Genomic DNA, 24,981 nt, shown 5'->3' with positions numbered 1-24,981 from the left:
TGTGGGCATTCAAATCCCCACAAAACAAATTTCTGAGATAAATAATCAACTCATGGGCTAACTACAATTTATTTACATTTTAATGATTTTTTCCAGCCACCATTGTATTTTTTCATTGCAGCAATAGTATACATAATTTATATCTTGTTTCTAAGCCTGAGAAATGTGTTTTCTAAAGATAAGAGGTCTGTTTTCACTATCTTTGTCCTCTGCATAGCCAAAGTTTATAAAAAGGTTTATAAACATTACTGATGATACTTTTGTTAATCATTTTCCTCTTTTAATTGTGGATTTAGACTCTATTTTGCAGGCTGTAATTTCTGTCTCTGTTTTATTACTTTTTTAATTGAACATGATCAGATTTAACTTCCAGTTACCTATGAACTTAATGTAGACTGAATCTTTCTCTCCTACAAATACACAAATATAATAACACCACATACTGACAATTTGAAATAAGTTAAGTACAAAATTTCATTGTTGATGGAAAATGAAACAAAACACTGTTAACTTGATTTTATGATTTTTTTTTTTTTGGAATCTTGCCCCTGAGAATGTTATATTTTTGGATTTTCATTTTACTTTTCTATTTATTAGTAAACCTGAGAAACAAAGTTGATGAAAAACTTTCTTTAAATTTAATAGAGGTTAACCATCAAGAGGTTGTGCAGATTTCAGTGAGATTTCCCAGGAGGTCCTGAAACCTAATAACAATGGCCATCCCATATTTGTTTTTTATCACATTTTAAAATTGATACAGAAGAACTCAGAAAATCAGTTTGTGGAAAGTAAAAATATCAGAATAACTGGTTTATAATTTTTCGATATTTATCTATTATTTTAACAGATATATATCTACTTAATATATGCATTTTCATGATCAGTTTATATTAGTTCTTAGGCTAACATAGCGAGAAGGGCCTAACTTAATATTTATCAGACATAATAAAAAGAGCTACACCTTATTGAACTTTCTATATAGTAGGCTTTTCGTTAAGTGCTTGCATGCATTATCTTACAATTCATCACCACAGCCCTTGCAGGACAAGCATGTATTATTTCTGCTTTTACAGATGACCACATGGAGGCTCAGAAGTGATAGGTGGCTTGTGGGAGCTCATGCCCCAGTAAGTGCTGAGGCTTGAACAACAATAACCCAGGTCTGTCCGCATCAACTCCACTGTTCTTGACCAGTGTACTGACTGCTTCATTTAGACATTACCTAGCTCAGTAATGAAAAATTAATAAGTGAGAGAGGATGTTGGAAACCTATAGCAAATCAACTAATATTAGATGCCCTTTTCTGTTTCTTCTCCCATGCTCCCCAGAAATCAACTTTTCTCTACCTTTTCTTTTTGAATTGCAGCAAAAATTTTACCAAGTCTGAATATTTCCCCAGTTGTAGTTTGCACTCTGTTCTTCATGTTATCATATTATTTCATCCTCACAACCCTTTAATGTATGTTATTATTCTTCTTAAAAAGATTTGACTTATTCATTTTAGAGAGGAGAAAGAGAGAAAGAAAGCAGGAAGGAGCAAGAAGCATCAACTCCCATAGGTATCCTGACCAGGCAAGCCCAGGGTTTTTAAACTGGTGACCTCAGCATTCCAGGTAAATGCTCTATTCACTGCACCACCACAAGTCAGGCCAAATGTTATGATTCTTACTTTACTGAAAAATATGTGGAGACTCAAATTGGTGAAATAAATTGATTGAGATCTTTGGGCTCCATATAATGATTTTTCCTTTATAACACTATGATGGTTTGTTTTATGTTTTAGCTTGGCATGTGTTTGCCAATGAGATTAATATTTAAATAGGTGCCTTCCATGCTGGAGGTGGGTCTCATGTAATCAGCTTAAGAAAGGCCTAAATAGAACAAAAAGAATGGCTTTCCTGAGCAAGGGGCAGTTCTAGTCAGGTGCAGACTGTATGTGGACCATCAGTATGTCCTGAGTCTAGGCTGCTGGCCCACATTACAGATTGGGGACTTGTCAGCCTTTATAATCATGTGAGCCATTTTCTTATAAATCTTTCTATATAAAGACACATCCTATTGGTTTTGTTTCTCTAGAGAACCCTATTATACACACATAATTGCTGGCATGCATAATTAAAGTTAGAAAGCTTGACAGTAGGTAGCAAGCCATACACTATTTGCTATTGACCCCACCTGGGGACTTCCATTCAGTTGTCTATTTGTCTTTTCTAAATGTGACTTTTGGTTAAAAAATAAATTCAATAATAATAACTATTTAGAGGAAATTATTACTTACAGAGTAATTATTCAGTTACAAATGAAAATAAATACATTATCATATGTAAGCCACATCCTTTATGCAAATTCTAAAAATCATTACTTAAGAGAGCTTGAAATTATAATATATTAATTTTTTTAAAGGATTTAAATTAAATAAATGGGTAACTGAGCATAAAAAACTTCTGTCATGGTAGATATTTTACTTGGTCTATCAAATTTTACCCATAATTCTTTTTTTTTAAATCAAAGATTCAAAGAAGTTTCGCAAAGATTATTGGTAAGTGTTGTTATGTATTTATCGGAAAGTTTAACAAAATCATCTACATAACCATAAGAAAGAATAATTTATATGCTTTCCCTGTAAAAATGGAGCTGTAGTTTCCAGAACTTCTTCTCTGAGAGTTGTCAGGTACAGCAACGGTGGCATGCATTCACGTGGCTTTTAGTAAGTACAAACTTGTAAATGACAAAAGAGGCAGCACATCTGTCAAGTTCATAATTTAAAAATAAACAGAGTAGAAATGAAACTTGCATATAATATATATATATAACATGATCTCAGAATGATTGAGTAGCACAAAAACTGGGTGCAAATCTATTAACACTAAGATGCTATGGAGTAGATTTACTAAAGGAATAGGAGGAACCAAATACAATTTCTGACTCTTAATCACGATAAAATCTAGAATATTAAAATTAAAAAAAATCTAAGATTAGAAAAGAATACACTTATGTGAAAAGCATTATGAAAAAGTTTTGAAAAACAGAGGGAATTATTGTTGAATTCAATTTTTCAAAAAGGAAGTATTCATTTGGAGACTAAGATTTGAAAAATATCAGGTAAAGATTCAGAAGAGACAATATTCTGGTATTTGGAATAAAAATAACAAAGAGCAGAAAAAGGTGGTGCAGGGATAACCATCAAATAAACACTTTAAAATGTTTCCTGATCTGAAGAAAGACTTGAGGCTTCTGATCAAAAGAGGTCAGAGAGTCCCAGGCAAATTCAGTAAAAATAGACACCCCCTTATATCCAATAAAAAAGTAGGTTGCTTTCAAAGGATTTAATGAGGTTGGTGTTAGCATTTTTCCCTCTTCTGATCACTAAAGGTCAGAAATCAATAGAGCAACATCAGCAGCTTTGAAAGAAAAAAAGATGTTTAAGAATTCTATACCCAGAGAAACCATCATTTATTCACAAGGGCAGGAGAAATATATTCTCTGACATGCAAGGGCATGAAAATTATATCATCTAAGTAGTCATCCTGAAAAAGTTACATGAAGATATATCCAGCTAATGGAAACATGCATCAAAGTGAATTTCTCAAGAAGGGAAGGACATGGTATAAAAAATTGTGATGAACAATTAAACCAGAAACAAGTAACACAGAAACAAGTATTGTTCATATTGTAAAACATGAGAATTTTGTAGAGATCCCTAAAAAAAAATATTTGAAGGAATAGTACTATTATTAATTTATTACAAAAAAAGTAATTTCAATAAAAGTAAAAGGAAGAAAGCAGTAAAAGGCTAGGGTTTCAAATTAAGAGAAATCAGTAATTTATAATTAGTTGATACTGATTTTTCAAAATAATAAAGCATGTGTTTCTAATAAATGCATTAGAATCATCTAGGCATGGAGGTAAACATATTTATCTTCAAGATTCATTGCAGACCTCTGGAAATCAAATTTGGGTGTGGGTCCTGAGAGTCAAACTATTGAAAGCTCACCACAGTAATTTTTCATGCAGCTGTCATGTAAACACACACACACACACACACACACACACACACACACACACACACAGAGTTTAGCATAGCTTCGAATTGTTCTTGGAGACAGCCAATCAAATTTTCTTTAAATTTTCCATAAGAGAACTGAGGATCCTTACTGTACTATGTTACCCAAATTTTTTCTTTACTTTTCCTTGAGCAATTGATAAGAAGGGTGAGAAAAAAAAACTGTGACTATTACATTTAAAAGTTCCCAGGAGATAACATTAAACTAGAAATAATGTAAAATGCCTTAAAAACCCTATAAGAAATTTCTAATGATATTCTGCTTCTTCTGAAAAATCTCTATTTTCTGCTGCTTGTTTAAATTTTTACTGAAAGAACAGAGACTTTCCTTAAAACCTCAAATGAGATCAGCAACCAACTTGGAATGTATGTTACCGTTGATCCAACAATGGTCAATAAAATGTGGTAATAAATTTATTTGTGGTCATTGGTTAATCTTTTTCACCAAAGGGAAAAGAGCAAGAGGTCAAAACACCTTCTTCTAAGGCTGTCCCCTTGTTGTGACCTCAGAGATTGGTTATAGGTATGGGTAAAACATTCTAGGTTTGCTCAGGACTAAGTGAACACTGGTATTGACCTCTGCAGAAAGTTAAAGATGGTGAAGTGAATGTTGATTAGGGAATAAAGGTTACCAGTGCATTAAGACTCAAAGCTCTAGAACAGTGATGGGCAATCTTTTGGGCTTGGTGTGCCAACATTTGCCAAAAAAACTGAGCATAACTCAGGTGGTGTGTCACTTTGAGGAAAAAAATCCATAATTTCATGATATTCATAGTTTAAATAATAAAAATGTATAATTGTAATATATAACTGTATTTAATAAACCAAAAACTAATTATTTAACTTACCTGCTTAGTGACTTTTTTGTTCATCTGTCAGTCGGTTTCTTTTGTTGATCTTGATATTATTTAACTTGTGTGTGGTGCCATGAACTAAGATAAGTGAGGGGGAGGGGGAATTCTTTAACTAACCTGCCTATTAGTGACTTTTTAGTTGCTGAATTTCATTGGCTAAAATCTTCAATTGAAGGTTGGTACTTTGTACACTTCAAGCCCAAGCAAGCACTACTAACTTTATCTGTCAATCTGTTTCTTTTGTTGGTTTTGATATTATTTAACACTGAGAATAAAGTCTCACAAAAGTATGTAAAGTGAAAAATTATGAGTAAAGTCATTCCTATATTTTCAGGGTGCTAAAAGTGTCTGGTAATCGGTTCCAGGCATCCAAATTTTCTGCTCGTAGTAGCACTCTTCTTGATTCTCCAAGCAACACCTTTCCAGATTCTCAAGCTTTGACCTCAAGTTGATAAACACTTGAGTCCAGATGTCTTGAAATTCTGCAAGTTGCATCTTATGTAAATTAAGATGGTGGCCGCTATTTCTAATGGCAGGAAACAGCACCCATAGCACAGGCCCTCGCCTCTCCCAGCCTCCCCCTCACTTATCTCAGTAATGATGGTCAATTAGAAATCCACGACACCCCAGCACAGTAGATTGGATGATGGTTGCTGGTAATAATGATCACAGGGCCCCCCGAGATGCATCCCCCACGGCATTCCACTGCTCCCTGCTCTGCCGGCCTGAAGTGAGGTCAAGGATCCCCTAACGGCCTAACCGGAAGTCCCAGAACTGGACGCTCTGTGCTGGAGTTCTGTTGTTTTGACCTACAGACCTTCAGCACAGTAAATGTTTTATCCTCGACTACTGCACCTGGCCATGCAGAAGCCAAGGATGCAACATCCTTCTCAGCATGAGGCCTCATACTTCTCTGGTATACGGCCGCATGCGGCCGCGTGTCATCGAAAATGGCTATGCGTGTCTGTCATAGGTTCGCTATCATGGCTCTTGAAGCATATTTCTCACACGAACAACAATCCAGGAAAGTGCTGTTTGTCAGTGGGCAGCACTTCTCCACTTGGCGATGAAGGCACTGGAACTCCCTCTCTCCTATGGCTCTGCCATCCCTTAGAGCTTGGTCACAGTCAGCAACCAACTGGCAGTGTGGGGAGATGAGGGTATCTCCATTAGAATAACTAAAGATGAGACAGCAGTTAGGACTAAAGAAGTATGTATAATCACTGAAAACAGCAATGCTTGGCTAGTTTCCAGTAGAGAGCTGTGCCTGCTATAAAATATTAAAAGCTTATACTGGGCTCTTTTTCAACATCTGAAACTTACATCTCATTACACTGAAAAGAGTCCAAATTGATGCTAATTCTCTGGAAGGCATCACCTCAATGCATGTAAAACTAAACATTTATGAAATTAATAAGAAAAAAATGAGTGTTTTAACCAAAAAATGAACAAAAGACTCAAATAAACAAAAGAAGTAAAAATGGAATTAAACATAAAAAATTTTCTTCAATTTTACTAAAACTGCAAAATGCACTTGATTCCTCCTCCTCATACTAACATAATGTTTAATCTAGTAATATCCAATGTCAATGAGGTTGAATTATCTATTCTTATTCATTGCTGGTGTATTTTTGTTTTGTTTTGTTTTTACTTACTGCAAAATAACTAGAAATATATACCTATAGTCTTTTTTGTTTTACAAGGCTGGTATTTTATTATCCCAATATGTAGAGAAGTAAACAAAGGCTGAGAGAGGCCCTAAAGTTACATAATGTATGTATTCGGTCTATCCAATTGTTTTTGTTTAGCTGTGGAGAAGCCCCGGGATGTTGGGTATGGATTTAGGATCCTTTGCCTGGCTCCTCTCTCTTTCTTCCTACTTCTCTTTTTTTTTTGTAAAATTTATTTAGAAATTTAAATTTAATTGAGTGACATTGATCAATAAGAGTATTTAGATTTCAGGTAAATATCTCTACAGCATTTGAACTGTTGATTGTGTTGTGTACCTGGCTCCCAAAGTCAACTCTCCATCACTGCAATTCTTGTCCTTCTTTACTCCCCGCCCCCACCCTCCTGCCACAACCACCTCCCCCTGGTAACCACTTCACTTTTATCTATGTCCATGACTCTCAGTTTTATATCCCACCTAGGTGTGAAATCATATAGTTCTTAGCTTTTTCTGGTTTACTCATTTCACTCAGTATAATGTTTTTAAGTTCCATTCATGTTTTAGATGGCAATGTGTAGCCTTTGACTCAGTGTATTCACTTCCAGCCCTCTACCCTAAGGAAATCAACAGAGATATGGATCATGATTTATGAATTAGGGCATTCTTTGCAGTATTATTTGTAATAATAAAAAAAAATGGTGAAAAATTCCAGCCATAATGGAAGAACTAAATAAATTATGTTACAGCCAAATGGTGAGCTATCACTAATTTAATTATATATTTCAGAGAAGTTATATAGATGGAAAAGTTCTCACACTATAACATTAACTAAAAAAAAGTAAACTATAAACTATATATATTATACATATATAAATATATGTGTGTGTGTGTGATATGACATTATAGAATACCAATTTGGATGTAGAAAAGTAAAAGAATAATGAATAAAAATATATATAAAAGAAAAAGTCTAATAAGATTTATATTAAAATATTAATACAGTTTTTTTTTTTCCTTTTTGTATTTTTCTGAAGCTGGAAACAGGGAGGCAGTCAGACAGACTCCCGCATGTGCCCAACTGGGATCCACCCGGCATGCCCACCAGGGGGCAATGCTCCGCCCATCTGGGGCATCGCTCTGCTGCAACCAGAGCCATTCTAGCGCCTGAGGCAGAGGCCACAGAGCCATCCTCAGTGCCCGGGCCAACCTTGCTCCAATGGAGCCTTGGCTGCGGGAGGAGAGGAGAGAGACAGAGAGGAAAGAGAGGGGGAGGGGTGGAGAAGCAGATGGGTACCTCTCCTGTGTGCCCTGGCTGGGAATCGAACCCGGGACTCCCACACGCCAGGCTGACGCTCTACCACTGAACCAACCGGCCAGGGCCTTAATACAGTTTTTAATATTATAAATACTAAATCTTTTCTCTTTTACATGCTTTTGTATTTCTCAGAATTACTACTGCTAATGTATACACTTTATCTTTAAAATATTTTAAAGACTAAAATATAACTTTTTATAAACTCATAGAAAATTAGTGTGAAGATAAATTTTAGATGTTATGTAGTCTGAACTACTCAGTGAAATCCTTTTCATACTAAATTGACTCACTGCTGACTGGTACTGGTCACCAAAAGTATATAATTTCTTTAAAGTTTGATGTATGTTTCTTTATATAGGAGAGCAATTAGGGAATCAGTAGAAATAACCAAGGCTTTGTCAATTTACTTCATTTTTATTTGTTTAAAGTCTATTCTTTTATTGTTGTTGTTCTGTTCTTCTAAATGATTATGTTTATCCTCAGTAAAGAAATATTTGAATGAAGAATGAATATAATTAATAATTTACCATTAACATCTTCATTAGCAGTTTGGACGCTTGTAGACAAATTTAGTGTCTCTCTCTCTCTCATAAAAAAAATACTGCAGTGCCTCTAATCTCACTTTTAGAGATGTTGACTTAAATTTTTTTTTGTATAGAATTTCAGAAGATCCTTTTAGATAATTCTATTGTATTTGTTTTTGAAAAAGTGCCTCTAAAGTAATCTATTATAAAAGTATGCAGTTTTCTAAAAGCCATAGCTCGTTGCCTAGCAACACACTTGGTTATGTCATATAATGAAAGCAATATGATAAAATGCTATTTTTCAGGTATTAATTTTTAAACATCTTTTCAACTAAAAGAATAGGTTTCATGGATGAGAATTTTGGAGAGATGGGTCTTGTAAAAAAAAAAGTAAGGAAGAGTAAGTACCACACTAATTGAGAGTCATTTTCTTAATGACACAATATTAAAATTCAAGCCCTACTGTAAGGATTTGAAATCTCTTTGCCAGGCCCCCAGGCTTTCCTTGTCCTCCCTGAAGCACTCACTGCATTAAGAGCCCACAGTAAGAGGATAAAATTGCATGTCTGTGAAGGCAACTTACTGGCATTATGACATTTACTGAGCACACAGAGTGCCTGAAATGCAACAGGAAATATCTAACCTTGTAAAAATTCTTTATTTTTTTTAAATGTCAAAACTCTTAGAGTAGAAAATTTTTGAAAGCTAAATTTAAATCCTAACATAAAAATCAGAACAATCACCATGTTTTTTAACCTTATTGCTATTTTTTTTCTTTCCATTTCAAAGAGTTACTTGAAAAAATCCCACCCACACTGCCTACTTTTTTACTTAAACATTTTCCTCATATTCACTAACACTACAGGTCGTCCAGATCACCTATTTCCTCTCTGCTCTCTTTTCCAAATTCCATCTGCCTTTTCTATTTTTAACAAATTTTAATAATTTTCTTTGCACTTTTTTTGTGTTTGTGTGTGTGTGTGTGTGTGTGTGTGTATGTGTGCGCGTGCTTTGGTGGTGGTGGTGCTGGTGGTGGGTGGTAGGCATGGTGGAAAATTAAAAAAGACTGAAACCCTCTAGTTGAAAATTGATTTAATTACTAATTGAAGATAGGGTCTCTCTGTCGAGATTGTTTGAGAGCTTAAGATTTAAACCTAGGCTGGTGTTCAGAATCTTTCATTTTATCTGATTTCTACTCCTTAGACACTTAATTGTTATTGACATACTACTGTCTGTTATACATTCATATTCCAATATGCTATTGTGATCAATGAGGGTGGGAACTGCACGCAAGACAAATGCCTGATCATCAGTCATTTTAATGCTTCTTTCATCGGCAAACAAGCCTTTATTTTAGTTAGATGCTACAGCTGCTACTAGGAGAGCTTATTTTTATTAAAATCTCTATTCTCTCTGTCTTACAAAAGTTGATCATAAAAGTCTTGAGGCAGAGATAATGCGATGCATTAAACAGTTACATCACAAGAAGATGACATGTTTCAGCTCCTTAATCTAGGTGAGCCACATAGGGAGTGTGGTCCGCTGGCATAAGGGTTGACGTGAGGTGTTTCACCTGCGGATTAGGCACTTAAACACCTACGTGTTATGCAGTGATATCATAGTCTGAGTATTGAGGATGGTGGTGACATCCAAGATGTAAATAGCCTGGGTCTCTGGGGCTAAGGGACCACTGAGGAACAAGCCACCAGAAAACAGCCTGAGCAGAAACAGCCACATTTTATTTTGACTGCATGAGAAATAACTTTTATTGTGTCAAGGCATTAAGATTTGAAGAAATTTTTTTTTGTCATAACAGCAGTGTTAGTCACCCTAATATAAGCCCGTTCACTTTGTATTCACCTAACTGATTTAGTCTGATGCTTAGGCCTGTATTCTATAATCTGAAATAGCCTAAGATCTGTTTAGGCCCAAATATTTCCCTGACAGGCTTACCTATAACTCTTCCATAATATCTCATCTATAAATCCTTTTCATATAACCCTCTTATTATATAAATTGTTTTTCTCCTGAGGAAAAGTAGGCGTTTGATACCTATTTTTACTCTAGTATGTTATTTTTTAAAAAAATTCAGCCTTAAGGTACCACAAAGGTTCCTAACTGTGTGTGTGTGTGTGTGTGTGTGTGTGTGTGTGTGTATGCACACTAGGAGTGGGGGAGTAGGGGATAATTGGGAGGTGTCAAGAAAAATAACAATTATATGAAGAAGCAATATTTAGGGTGATTTGGCAGCATAAAAAATCAAGGTATCACTGGTATATATTCCATACTCCTCAGTGTGACAAAATAGTATATATTATTCAATGTTTGTATCATGGTAAAATCCACATAACATAAAATTTCTAATCTTAACCATTTCTAAGTGTGAAAGTTCAGTGATGTTAAATCCATTCATAATGTTGTCCAAGAATCACCACCATCCATCTCCCTCATTCTTCTAATCTTGTAAAATTGAAACTGTGCCCATTAAATAAGTTTCCAGTCTTCTTCCTTGACCCCTGGCAACGACTGTTCCACTTCCTGTCTCTATGATTTTGACTAGGTTTTCAAATTATTCCCATTCCTTGTTTCTGTTCCTTGTTTTCTTTTTTCACCCTTTGCCACCTTCCCCAGTTTACCCGTTTTGACCATGTAAACATAGTACTTACTGTCTAAAAGAAAAGAAACACGGATTTTTTTTTTTTAAAGATGAGAGTAGAATGAGTGGGAAGAAATAGCAAAGACTCCAGAAGAATACAATTTATTTTTGGTAGAAGAAGATTAAATGATTATTTTAAAGCAGGACTTTCTGTCCCTGAGATGTATAAAAGTTTCTGGTTGGAAGTCAGGAAAGAGTTCAAGGTATAATGAAGAGAACTTTGTAAATCTCATATAATTTCTGTAAGAGCAGAAGACAGTTGGGTCCACAAGAATATATAATTTTTTGACAGACTTAGGGAGACAAGATTGGACAGGTTCAGGGAATTCCCAGAGAGGTATGGAGGCAGCAGCAGAAGTCTCAGGTACACAGGAGTGGCAAGAATGCTGTGGAGCACCTCTGGGTGGACAGCTCCACAGGATGTCCCATAGATAACAAGTAAACTCCATTTGTTTAAGAACAGCAAGAAAGTGAGAACGTGAGAAGACTGTGCATAGCATCCTAATTTTTTTTGCTGAAACAGAAAAATATTTACAATTTATATTGATTAAAATGCAGACCTGCCTGACCAGGGGTAGTGCAGTGGATAGAGCTTCAGACTGGGACATGGCGGACCAAGGTGTGAAACCCCGAGGTCGCGGGCACCGCTCATTTGGTTTGAGCAAGGCTCACCAGCTTGAGTTCAAGGTCACTGGCTTGAGCAAGGGGTTACTTGGTCTCCTGTAGCCCCCTGGTCAAGGCACATATGAGAAAGCAATCAATGAACAACAAAGGAGACTAAGGAGCCACAACAAAGAATTGATGCTTCTCCTTCATCTCCCTTCCTGTCTGTCTGTCCTTATCTATCTCACACTGTCTCTATCACTAAATAAATAAATAAATAAATAAATAAATAAATAAATAAATAAATAAATAAAATACAGACCTAAAAAATCTGCTATTGGGAGAAAACCAGGAGGTGACAACAAAGTAAGAGTGAACAGTGAATTCCCTCACTGACAGGTCACATTCAATAAATTGTAATAAATTCAATTGACAAATTTGGTTCCATCTTCATTCAACACCTTGCCATTATCTAAGCAGGGGTCCCCAAATTTTTTACACAGGTGGCCAGTTCACAGTCCCTCAGACCGTTGGATGGCCGCCACATACAGTGCTCCTCTCACTGACCACCAATGAAAGAGGTTCCCCTTCCGGAAGTGCGGTGGAGAGCCGGATAAAAGGCCTCAGTGAGGGGCCGCATGCGGCCCACAGGCCGTAGTTTGGGAATGCCTGATCTAAAGCCTCTAGAGTTTAGAATCAGTGTCAAGGAAGAAAATGAGGGACAGCAGAAAGAAAGAGATCAATTTCTGCTAAATGGTGAAGTGGGACTTCATATTAGAAGTTAGATGCAAAGATGAAAATGAAATTAAGCTTCCTGTCCACTGTAGTACTTATGTAGAATTTCAAATGTTGCAGTAATAAGTATACTTCCATAGATCCACTTGTCAGACCTTACTTCTTGGTTTACATGGGAGCTTCAGGGACACTAAGATCTGTTCTGACCTTTCTGTTTCCATTAGTTTACTATAGAGCAGTTTCTTAGGCATGAGGAGTCTATCCATCATTTACCTACTTCCTCCTGAGTTATAATGCATCAAGCATTTGCTCTAAACTGTCACATGTACTGTGATCTCATAACTCATCATATCTTACTAATTGTCAAAAATAGTTCCCAAGTGTCTGTGAAGCTCCATGAAGACAATTATGCCAGTTGGTGCTAGTGGAAGCCCAAGAGCTTAAAAAAGTCTGGGGAAGAGATTTTAAAGTCAGAAGCAAGATACATTTATCAGGATTTTCCAAAGAATTTGATATAATATCTAAGTGTAATGGGAGAAAGATAGCAGTTCAAATGAATTTTGACAAAGCTCCCTGATAAATTCACTACTACTCACCCAGGGCTATTAATGCTATTTCTAATATGTTTGTAACATGTTTGGGAGGATTGGTAATTCATTTGATAGATATTTATTTTGAATCTTCTCTGTGTAAGACAGAGGTATTCTAGGGGTTGAAGGTATACAAATGAAGAGAGTATAAAAAGCCCTTGCTATCATGAGGTTAATGCAGTAGTGTGAGGAGAACAAAAATGAAAGAAATAAATGTTAGGTGGCAGTAGTGTTTTTAAATAAGTAAAGAAGAAGAAGGTGATAGCAAGTGGTAGAGGATTCTCAGTGTAGAATGGTTAGGAAAAGTATCTTTGAGAACTGGCAGTTGATCGATATTTCTAGAAAATTGGGAACTAAACCACATAAATATCCTGAGAGAGTCATCCTAGAAGGACAAAATAGTAAGTGTAAAATCCCAGAGATGGTAATGTGCCTAAGCATATTGGAGGAATGGCAATGACACCAGAGACTAAAGATAAATTGTTGAGAAGGAGTGGTATAGATAACAAAATCCCAGTGGTAATGTGCTCTAGCTCACATAAATTTCAGCAATTATGATCTCACGGTAAATTGCAGATTTGTTGGAGAGTTTTAAGCAAGGAAAGAATATAATCTGTTTTATGTTTTGACACTGTCATTTGTGGTATATAGGAGGCAAAAATAGATTCAGGAAGACATTCTTCAACAAACCAAGGAAGAGGTAATGTGGTCTTGAGCCAGGTCACATATGAGTGGAGGTGGTGAGACGTGTTCTCTACTGTGCTTATTTTAAGGTAAATCTAAAAAGTTTCCTGATATAATACAAATTGGATGTGACAAAAAAGAAAATTTTTGCCTACATAGCTAGGTACATGACATTTATTGAGATGGGGAAAACTGAAGAAAGGTAGATTATAGCAAAGATCAACTTGTATTGTCTATATGCTAAATTTGAGAGTTATAATCTTGAGTGTTATATATTAATGAGAAAATGTTGAACAGGAAACAGAAATTCAGAAGACAGATTTTGGTTAGAGAAATAAACTTTAATAATTCTAAGCATCCAATTGGTGATAAAATTCATGGTACTTAATAAGATCACATAAGAACCTGGCATAGATAGACAAGATGTCTAAAGACTAATTTCTAATCTAATATTTGGAAACAATAATAGTAAGAAGGATACAAGAAGAGTAAATAACAAGCAGCAGTCAGTGATATAAAGAAAATTTGATAAAGGAGTATGATGTTCTAGAAACCAGTTGTCAAAAAGCATTTAAAAATACTGGAATGATTAAATACAGATGCTAGATTAAGAGATGAGTGGATTTAAAATGATCATTGGATTTAGCCAATGAAGAGATAGTTAATAATAGCAATTCTAGGAATACAGTGATCTGTGAATAATGGATAAGTGCCCTTGAATAGTAGAGGCATCTAAATGAGTTGTTGAGTTGGTTTAGGTAGGAGAATTAAAACCCCAACAAGAAAGGAAAGCAGAGAAAATCTGGGTGCAGATCCAAGTAGGATAATAGATTTGGTGGTGGGAGGATGTGGCAGCTCTTTACTGATGGCTTTATTCCCTCAGTGTATAAGAAATAAAGTCATTGGGTGAAAGTTAAAGAAGGTAGGAGTGATGAAAGTTGAGGACAGAGGGAGTATGAGAAAGTCACCTCAGTAAGTGAGAGAATGTACTGACTAGATAAATGCCATAGTACTTTAGACTAGCACTAATTCCCTCCGAACAACCTCATCTCTAAATATATACATTGGGGAAAGGGTTTTAACATGAATTTTGGAGGGAACAGAAACATTTAGTCTATAACACCTGCATATTAGAGTAGTGATCTAATAATTAATGACAATAAAAAGTGACAGTGGATGTTCACAGTGGCCAAGACATGGAAACAACCAAAAAGCCCTTCAATAGAAGACTGGATAAAGAAGATGTGGCACATATACACTATGGAATACTACTCAGCCATAAGAAATGATGACATCAGATCATTTACAGCAAAATGGTGGGATCTTGATAACATTATATGGAGTGAAATAAATAAATCAGAAAAAAACAAGAACTACATGATTCCATACATTGGTGGAACATAAAAACGAGACTAAGAGACATGGACAAAAGTGTGGTGGTTACCAGGGGTGAAGGGAGGGAGGACGCAGGAGGGAAGGAGGAAGAGAGTTAGGGGGAGGGGGAGGGGCACAGAGAAAACTAGATAGAGGGTGACGGAGGACAATCTGACTCTGGGCGAGGGGTATGCAACATAATTTAATGACAAGATAACCTAGACATGTTTTCTTTGAATATATGTACCCTGATTTATTAATGTCATCCCATTAACATTAATAAAAATTTGTTTTAAAAAAAAGTGACAGTGGAAATTGAGAATGATGAGCAGAAAGTGATATTTAGGAGAGAGGATTAGCCTGGTGGTCCATGGTTTGGTCTGATGAGATGCAGGGAAGAGATCACAGGTTCCTTCCTCTGTCTGAAATGCTCTTCCCATTCAAGCCTTTCTCCCTGTTCACCTTCATACTCTTTACTCAGTTTTCAGATTTAAGCTCATTTCCTCCAAAACTCTTTGCCAGATGACAAAGTCTTCAAAGCTATCACAGAATCCCACTGATGTTCTACTCTGGAGTATCCATTATCCTTATTTCATTAAAGGATCTTTCTCCCATTAGACTATGGGTTACTGAGAACAGGGACTTATTTTATTCTGTTCAAAGGTTCACACACTGGTTGGTATACAGTACACATTCCATAAAAATTTATTCAAGAGACTAAGAATAGGAAGTCTCAAGAACATCTTATTAGTAAAATATTAGTATGGTAAGTAGGTAGATAGTGCTGTCATTCACTGGAATAGAGCAGGAACAGATATGGGAGGTACGAGATAGCACTTAAGTTTACTTTTTTTGGTGTTGACTTTAAGATGACTGTGGGTCAGTGAATGGAAATGTTGAGTCAGCCCATGGGTGTTGTGGAATTTGTGCTTTAAATGCCAAATAAAGGGATAAAATTCATTCAATTAGAACAGTGTCTAGAAAAAAATGACTGAAAAGGAGTTAATGGACAGAGGGATAGGAAGAAAGTCGGAAGACATTTCCACACAAAAAAACTGACAAAGTGGCAAAAAACTTAACTGCCATTTCTTCACTCATGGAAGGAGCTGAAACTAGGCAGTTTGGATTTCACTGCTTATTAACACCAGTCTCTTACTTAGCCACATAGCAATGTTAGTGCTTAACTGGAGGCTCCAACACATGTAGAAATTACTTCTGTTTTTAGTCATATTTATGAGATGCTGCACCTTATAATTTTGCCAGGTATGAAATAACCAGAGTCCATAGTGACCAATCATTTAAATGTATATTTGAGCCAAATGAAACCTCAAGAAATCCAGACTCTACTAAATGTTATCTTAGTATATTTTTGCAAGCTTTATCGAAAGAATTGGTTTTGACCTAATTTGTATAACTTATTGGTGCAACATAATGCAGTTTGTTAGGTTGGAAACCAGTGATCTTTTTCCCCATAGGAAACCTATAAATGATGAAGTAATGATTTAGATAGTTTATTTGTTAAATTAATGTAGTAAACCTTTTGGTTTTATTTTTGTTGAAGTATTGAGAACTGTATTTTTTTTTTAGCTATAAATAACGTGTAAGTTTAAGGTGTAATCTATGTTTTTAAGCTAACAATATGTTTCTTTGCTATGGTTCAAGGAAGATTTTATTTTTGTACTCCATTTATATATATATATATTTTATATATTATATATACATGACATTTTAGATGTCAATCAGAGACAAAGCTAACTCTGGCCAGGAAGGTCTGTACTTTAGACACTAACATTTACACTCCACTTTTCATTTAAAAAGCCATTTGAAAACATAAATTAATCTTTACAACACTGCCGTGAAGTAGTTAATGACAGGAACGATGATCATTACTCCCATATTACAGATGAGTAAAACTGCACTGCAAGTTTGGCAACCAAATTAAAATTATTCCTCATGTGGCAAATCATTTATGACTATCCCATCTGATATTTCATGCTTCAAGTTTTTTTAATGCATAATCATCTCTTGGATGAATAGCTGTATTGCTTTCAGGTCTTTAAGAGAAAAAATACTGAAGTAATAAGACAAAGCAAATAGAGTTGGTCAGTACACGATGGAATATCATTACCCTCTACTGCACAGATAGTGGGGGAGAAAACGTATACATCAGTGACATACTTTATCATTTCCCATACAGACATCATATTCAATTAAGTAGAGAGCTCTCTGTCAACAAACTTGACATACTCACCTAGGGAATGTCACAATCTCGCCCAAAATCAATATGCACGGTATGATGGACTGACAGTTTCACAGATGAAGGAGTGTCCCTTGATTTTTACCTACTTTTGCTACAGAACAGAGAAAAAAGTGCTCAAAGCATGAGCAAACAAACTTAATTAAGCTTAAGGGATATGGTTGAGTAATGTAAATCTACAGCAAACAAAGTCACGGAGCATTAAAGAACAGCTTAATGAAATTCTGATCAACAGGAAAAAAATGAAGAGCTGCTTCGACTGATTCAATAAAGTTGGTTCTTGGTGATTTAGGAAGGCATATGTTCGCTTGTAAGCAGTTACTTTTGAAAAGTAATTTCCTAGGCTCTTTAGACTGATGCATATCTTGAGACTTTCTATACTTTCTAATATATTTGACAAATTGCTGATAGTTTCCCTTTTCTTCTTTGATCTATAAAATGATTCATAGCAGACTCCAGAAAAGGGGGAAAAAAACTTTTAAAAACTGAAGTGGAAAAGCACGCAGGCAAGGGTTATCAGAAACACAAGGGCCTGCCCTCAGGTATGTTGACAGATGTCTTCTCTGGACAGCTTATCTCATGTGGGGAGGTATTTTTCCTGACAGAGTTGGCTTCATCTAATTCACTTGCTTTCTCATTCATTGTTCTGTTCTCTGACTTTTCAATTTAGACTCTCATCCTTGGGATATCACATTAGCTACTTTTTTTGGGGTTAAGATATCCATAGAATAAATTAAAAGGCAAGGGTTAAGACATCTGTGAACTAATAATCTAAATTATAAATGATATCATTAATTTATATGTGAAAGTTGACACATGAGTCAGCTAACTAAGCCTTTCTGAACAGGGCACAAAGAAAAAAAAACTTTATGGGGGGAGAAAAAAGACTAGGAAAGTAAACCATGACACGTTAAGTCCAGAGGATGCCAGTTTTTCTGTTCAGAAATTGTGGTATCTCTAATTTTAGATTACGGAGCTAACTTTATGGGGAAAAAATGGAGAGAGACAGAGATAGATAGATAAGTAGATAGATAGATAGATAGATAGATAATCATTTCTACAACTAAGAATAGTTCTATACATAAGAAAAATGTAAATATTAAACAACAAAATTGTGTTCACATTCAACTACAAATATATACATTTCCTTCTTTGGATGCCTTGACTCTTCAGAAGGGAAATAAATACAAGATAGACATTGACCTTTAACATTAACATACAAATTTAAAGAAAAACTGAAAAAAAAAACAGAAAAAACCCGGATATCCATCAATTTCTGTTTCTCTAATAAATATAATTCAAAGTCAGGGAGTTAAAAAAAGAAAAAAAAGAAGGTAGGGAGTTGCCTAAATAATGTTACAAAGGTTCATGCTGAATGGCATGCATGCATCTACAAACACTGTCTTGTTTTTTACTCAGAGGTTATTCAGGAAAGTTTGGTTAGAATTTTTCAAGCCAGTGTTAATTAGATATAGCAAACTGAAGGAAAAAGTGTAATATGAATTCTGATTTTTAGGATATTTTATGATACTTCTGTTATCAACAAAAGCTTAAACCCTTTCTCTGTATATTTTTTTCTGTTCTTGTTTCCTTTTCCTTTTCTTCCTTCTGTGTTTTCATTAATCCAGTAAATACAATGTACCAGACACAGTACTTGGCACTGAGGTTATATATATTTTGTTATATAGGAGTAGGCTAGTTTCATAAGATATAATTTAGACAGACTTCTATTGTAAAAGAATAGACTAAATCTTTTCGATATTGAGCATTTTAATTTATTATTAGATTTGGATATTTGGTCAAGTTATTTAACCTTTTTGATGCTTAGTTTTTTCTTACAGAGAATAAGAAAATAAGAGGAAATTTTGAAGCACCTGGTTAGTGCCTAACCCATATTAGGCACTAATAATATGCCATTTAATATAAAAGGCAAAAATTTCAGCCATTTTGAAAACTGTACTACTTAATCTCAGTTTACCTCTAAAGATTTTACATACTTAATTTTACTAACATTTCTGTGTTTTTTCCTCCTTTTGAGGGGTTTCAGATATAAGGCACTCAGAAATTCAAAGTAGGAAGTTTAAGTAGAAGTTATGCTCTTGGGTGTTTGGATGTCTGGAAAAAACCAACCCAATTTCTACAAGATAACACATTCATTATAGTTTCTCCAATTCTATATTTTTTATTATCTTTAGAAGAAACCCTGTGTATTTAGAATTTCCAACTTTTATGCAAATGTTAGCTGCTTATTCCAATTCTGATTTTTTTTTTCTTTTTGGTTAGAAGAGAAAGCAGCAACAAACACATCAAGTTCCACCATTAAAATATTGATTTGTATTCTTTATGATACATTTGCTTCTAAAATCATCACATTCATTCACTAATTCCCAGAAGCAAGATTTCCTACTTTTTCGGAAACATAGCAAGCCATCCACAATGTCACCCAGAGCTGTAATTGTAATTATGGGTTAAAAAAAAAAATCATGGCTTTACACCAGCTAGATCTATTTGAAGATAAACACAAGCATAAACATGACACAGTATTAGCGCAATGCCCCGTCTCCTGAGTGCCGCCAAACATCTGTGTTGGAAGGAAAGAAGCAAATACACAAGCAGGCCCTGTTTTTTTAAATCTCTGCACGTGTGTTCTGAGATGATACACCAGGGTGTACGTGAACAAATAATGAAAGAACGTTGTGATCAGCACAACTCATTACACAAATCTCATGTGGCTTCCTGTTGGTTGTTCTGTTGTTGGTTTGTGCCTCACTAGTTCTGTGAAAACAAACTCAAGTCAGAGTAAAGGTAATGCTATTAGGGCCTTTCTAGGTATTTGAATAAAATTCCTCAGGCTGTTTAGAGTTACATTTTATGAAATAGGGAAAGATTGATCTTAACCCCATTTATAATAGAGCCCACTTCTTTGATACCTCTTACTATATAGTATAGTGGTTCCAAATACCTTCCCCTGTTGGTGCTGTTTAAGTATACCATGGATTCAAGTTACACAAAGCTTTGCACTTAGGATTTCCATAAATATGTGCTGATGGTGTGATGGAGAGAATGAGAGTCTTCACCAAGTCCCATTCCTGGGATTGGGGTGAGTCAATTTGAGCATAATGACCTTTGTGGCCAGTTAAAATGGACATTTATTAATTCATGTTTATTATGTGATAAACTATACTGCCTAGTAGGATATAATGAGGGGAAAAAATCAATAAGATTCTGCCTGATGCAGCTTGAGGATCTTATGGGAAAGAAAATTTTAATTATGTAATCAAAAACGACAACTTGCAGTAAGTGCTAAGACAGGAAAGGTGTAAATACTACTACTATAGTTAACTGGGCACACGAGAGGGAAGAGCAGTTTATGGTAAGAAATCAGCCCTTACAAAGGTGCTGTGATAAAGGGATTAGAAAGTTTGTATGACTGCAGTGCAGAGACTGACACAGGAGTATAGCTCAAAACGAGGCCGGGGAAATAGTTAGAAACCCAACTGTGTATGCTGTTTTGTTGTGAGAGTAGTGGAAAACCATGAAAGTCATGTCACTGGGCTGTGAGCTATAAAGGACAGAACTGATTAGAAGGAGTCCAGTGCGGATGAAGATGAACAGGTACGCAGAAGGGAAGTTGGCCTTTCTCAGAGAGAGATCTGGCCTTTGTCCTTGGCTCCTGTCTGGAAGCCTCTAATTAACACTATTAACTAATCAGACATTATTCTGGATGTTTCAATGTAGGTGTTTTTGGATGAGAGTAACATTTAAGTCAGTGAATTTTGAGTAAAGATTACCCTCCAATATGTGGGTGGGACTTAATCCAATCAGTGGAAGGGCTTAATAGAGTAGAGAGTGACCTCCACTCAGCAAGAAGAAATTTTGCCAGCATACTGCCCTTGGACTTCAACTGCAACTCTTCCCTGTCTCCCCAGCTTGCTGGACTACCCTATAGATTTTAGCCCCTACAATCAGTGGAGCCAATTTCTTAAAATCTATCTATCTGTCATCTATCTATCTATCTATCTATCTATCTATCTATCTATCTATCTATCTATCTATCTATCATCTATCTATCTATCATCTATCTACTATCTATCTATCATCTATCATCCTATTGGTTCTGTTTCTGGTTCTCTGGTCCTGTGCTCTGTTTCTCCCGACTAATACACCCTTCTAACACCTTTAGTAGTTAGTGTCAGAAGTGAGGGTGGACTTGTGTGGACTCTTCCCTCCAACTTTGTCTCTGGAACCTGACTTTTTGCAGTAAGGATCAGAAGTCTTGGACAGACTTGCCAATCTGGAGCGCTTAACTTCACAGTTTGGCTAACTCTAGGTAACAAGCGAAAAGGAACTCCTATAGTCTTGGAGAAGATACACTTTTGGACAAGTAGAAATTAATGAATTTCAGAGAATTTGTTAAAATCAACAGGAATTAGTGAATAAGGTGAAGGAAGACAACATGTAATGTGGATCAGGGAGTATACGAATGTACTCATAGGATCACCAGTGTGCAAGAAATAAAATCTGTTTGGATAACTAGAATATGAAAATTATGTATGCTGGCCACACAGGGATCCTTGGAAGAAACCAGTCACTTAGGTGGAGGATGACTTTAACTCCTAGAATATATGGGGAGAACAAATTAAAGCCAACAGTGAGACCCCTTGCCATACTTCCGCATTTTGTTCTGCCTCCCATGCTTCCCAGCAAGCTAGAGGTTCCAAAGATGCTGGTTTGAGGAAAACCGAGAACATGCAAAGAAGTGAGACATTTGAAAGTACAAAATCTGATATTTACCTTTTTCTCAAGGAGACAAAAAGCATAGGTTTTTAAAGAGAAAGGGTTGTGAAGAATAAGGGGAGAAAGGCTAGAGGTAAACAAAACAAAACAAAAACATACACAAAAACTCTACCCTTTTAAGGTTATGGGGACATTTTTTTACCTTTGTCTCACATTCCAGTTGCCTAAGTGAGAAGGCTTTGGAAGAGTGTGACTGACGTAGGCCAGGCACATGTTCTGCCCTTCACTAGCTCTGTCCCTCTCATTACAAGACCCCAACCCTCTATTTTTTGTAGTGTGCTGCTATCCATAGTCTTATTTTTAAATTTATTTTTATTCATAAAATTAAATTTAACAGGGTGACATTGATCAATAAGAGTACATAGGCTTCATGTTAACATTTCTAAAGCATTTGAACTGTTGATCATATTACATACCCATCATTCAAAGTCAAATTATTTTCTATCACCGTGTATTTGTCCATCTTTACTCCCTTACCCCACTCTCTCCCAACCATTTATATTCTTGAGTAAATTCTCCTTGAAGTACTCTGAGTGTTCTGAAATATTTAGGGTAAGTGGAGAAGTGCTGGTCCCTTCTTCTTCGGGGAGAGGCAGGTGCTATAGTATCATTTTTGTGGATTACACATCATGGAAATTTTTCCTTTGTGAAACATTCTAATTAGAGAAATGGTAAGGTGAGTAACTCAAATCCTGCTCCCCCCCCCCCGAAATTCTAAATGTGCATTGACACATTCTGTGGGTCAAGAAAAGAACGGGCTTTCCTCATTTATTGCAATTGTGTTTCCCATGTTTCCATTTAGACTTACTTTTATTTAGTCTGTCAAGTTCTTTGATGATAAAACACAATAAAGGGATAATGATTCTGTTATAGCCAGACAAGAAGCTGTTACCTTTCTAAGTTGGTATATTACTCATTTTCTTAGACAAAGAAAAGGTGAGAGTGTTTTTTTATTCAGTGAGAGGAGGGGAGGCAGAGACAGACTCCCACATGCACCCCAACAGGGATCCACCTGGCAAGCCCACTAGGGAGTGATGTTCTCTGCCCATCTGGGGTGTTGCTTCATTGCTCACCAACTGAGCTCTTCTTAGCACCTGAGGCAGAGGCCATAGAGCCACCCTCAGCACCCAGGTTCAACTCGCTCCAATTGAGCCATAGCTGGAGGAGAAGAAGAGAAAAACAAGACACACACACACACACACACACACACACACACACACAGAAAGAGAGAGAGAGAGGTGAGAGGGGGAGGGATGGAGAAGCAGATGGGTGCTTTTTCTATGTGCCCTGACCAGGAATCAAACCCGGCACATATACACACCAGGCCAATGCTTTTACCACTGAACCAACTGGCCAGGGATGAGAGGTTTTAAGATATACACAATTATAGGTGGAGACAGAATACCTCTATATTAGTAGTAATGTGAAAAGGTTCTGAAATGAGAGACAAGAGGCTGAGTTTTAATATTATTTGTTTACACCTTCTAATAATAATGCTAGAAAACAGTGAGCTAAGTCAACTACAGAAAATCCCACAGCTTGACCTCCAGCCTCAAGCCATGACACTTGATGTGGTTGGGTCTGGCCTTCTCTCCACAGGAATCAGAACCCATAGGAGACAGAACAGAGGAGTAGGTTCACCCTTATTTCATCCTGGAAAATGGGTAAAAAGAACAATCCCAGTGAGTATATAGAACCCAAATAATGGTACATGTATAGTGCTTTTTCTAAATGTTGGTTACTGTTATTCATGACTGTTATTATAACCCTAATGATGGAAGGAAGTTTTATGAAAGTTAGGTTTGAGAAATATTTCTGAACTATGAATTCTAATCATGCATGTATTAAACAAATTTTTTATGGCAAAAGTGGAGCCTTATAAATAGTTCTGAACTCACTGATAAAATATACGTGCGTCAGTATTTTAAATTATTTATCAGTTGAAGATTACATAGGCTATACTGTTTATACTGTTTAATGTGTATTTCTGAAGTCTCACAAATACACATAATAAAGAGATTCCCGGGACTTGTAAAACTCTATTTATCTCATATTCCTCTAATGCAGCACATATATTTCTGGGCTTATTATGGAAAATGATGGAGCCTCAGGTGTCTACTACAAATACCAAATGATGTTTAAAGCTATCTTTATCCTTATTTGTAAAGTAGATTTCTGATGAGAAAATACTACAATGATATACCAACTTCTTTAAACTTAGTATGTTTCATGTGAAACTAAGGGATCAATTGTCATTTCAGCAGTGAGATTGTTGTTTGATCATTTTAAGGACTATTCTAAAAAGGAAATATCTCTCTTACACCATTTTGGGATTCTGGTAACTTAATAGTTTAAAAGTATATATCATAGCTCTGCAGAAATGGAGGTGTATTCACTCAACAGAATTTAGGAACAGGTAATTGAGGACATTTTGAACTTGTTTAAGCCTTTTAGAATTCAAAATTTACCTACTAAATCAATTATTTAAACTATTCTAAGGCTAGCTTTTCTCTCATATGCAAATATTAAGGTGACATTGTCATTAATCTGAATTTGTCTGATTTGGAGGGAATGTGAGGAAATGATATATAGTAGCTAGCGCTGTGAGATTTTCTAAAGCTAGTCATTTCTCTTGCTCTTTCAGTATGTACCATGATTTCTCCCTGCACAGGCTGACAACCAACTGGTATCAGGGAATTGGCTCATTCTATGAAAATAAACCTAACCATCTAGGCTAGCTTGTACTTTCTGAAACTGGGGCATACAATAGCAGTATATTAATATTCACCAGGCGGAACAGGGGGAAATCTCAAAGCAGAAATGTTCTGTTCAAACTTGGAAGGTATTAGGAAATACAGTC

The sequence above is a fragment of the Saccopteryx leptura genome, chromosome 5 (genome assembly GCF_036850995.1).
Source record: "Saccopteryx leptura isolate mSacLep1 chromosome 5, mSacLep1_pri_phased_curated, whole genome shotgun sequence".
Lineage (NCBI taxonomy): Eukaryota > Metazoa > Chordata > Mammalia > Chiroptera > Emballonuridae > Saccopteryx > Saccopteryx leptura.
This window is presented reverse-complemented; position numbering follows the sequence as displayed.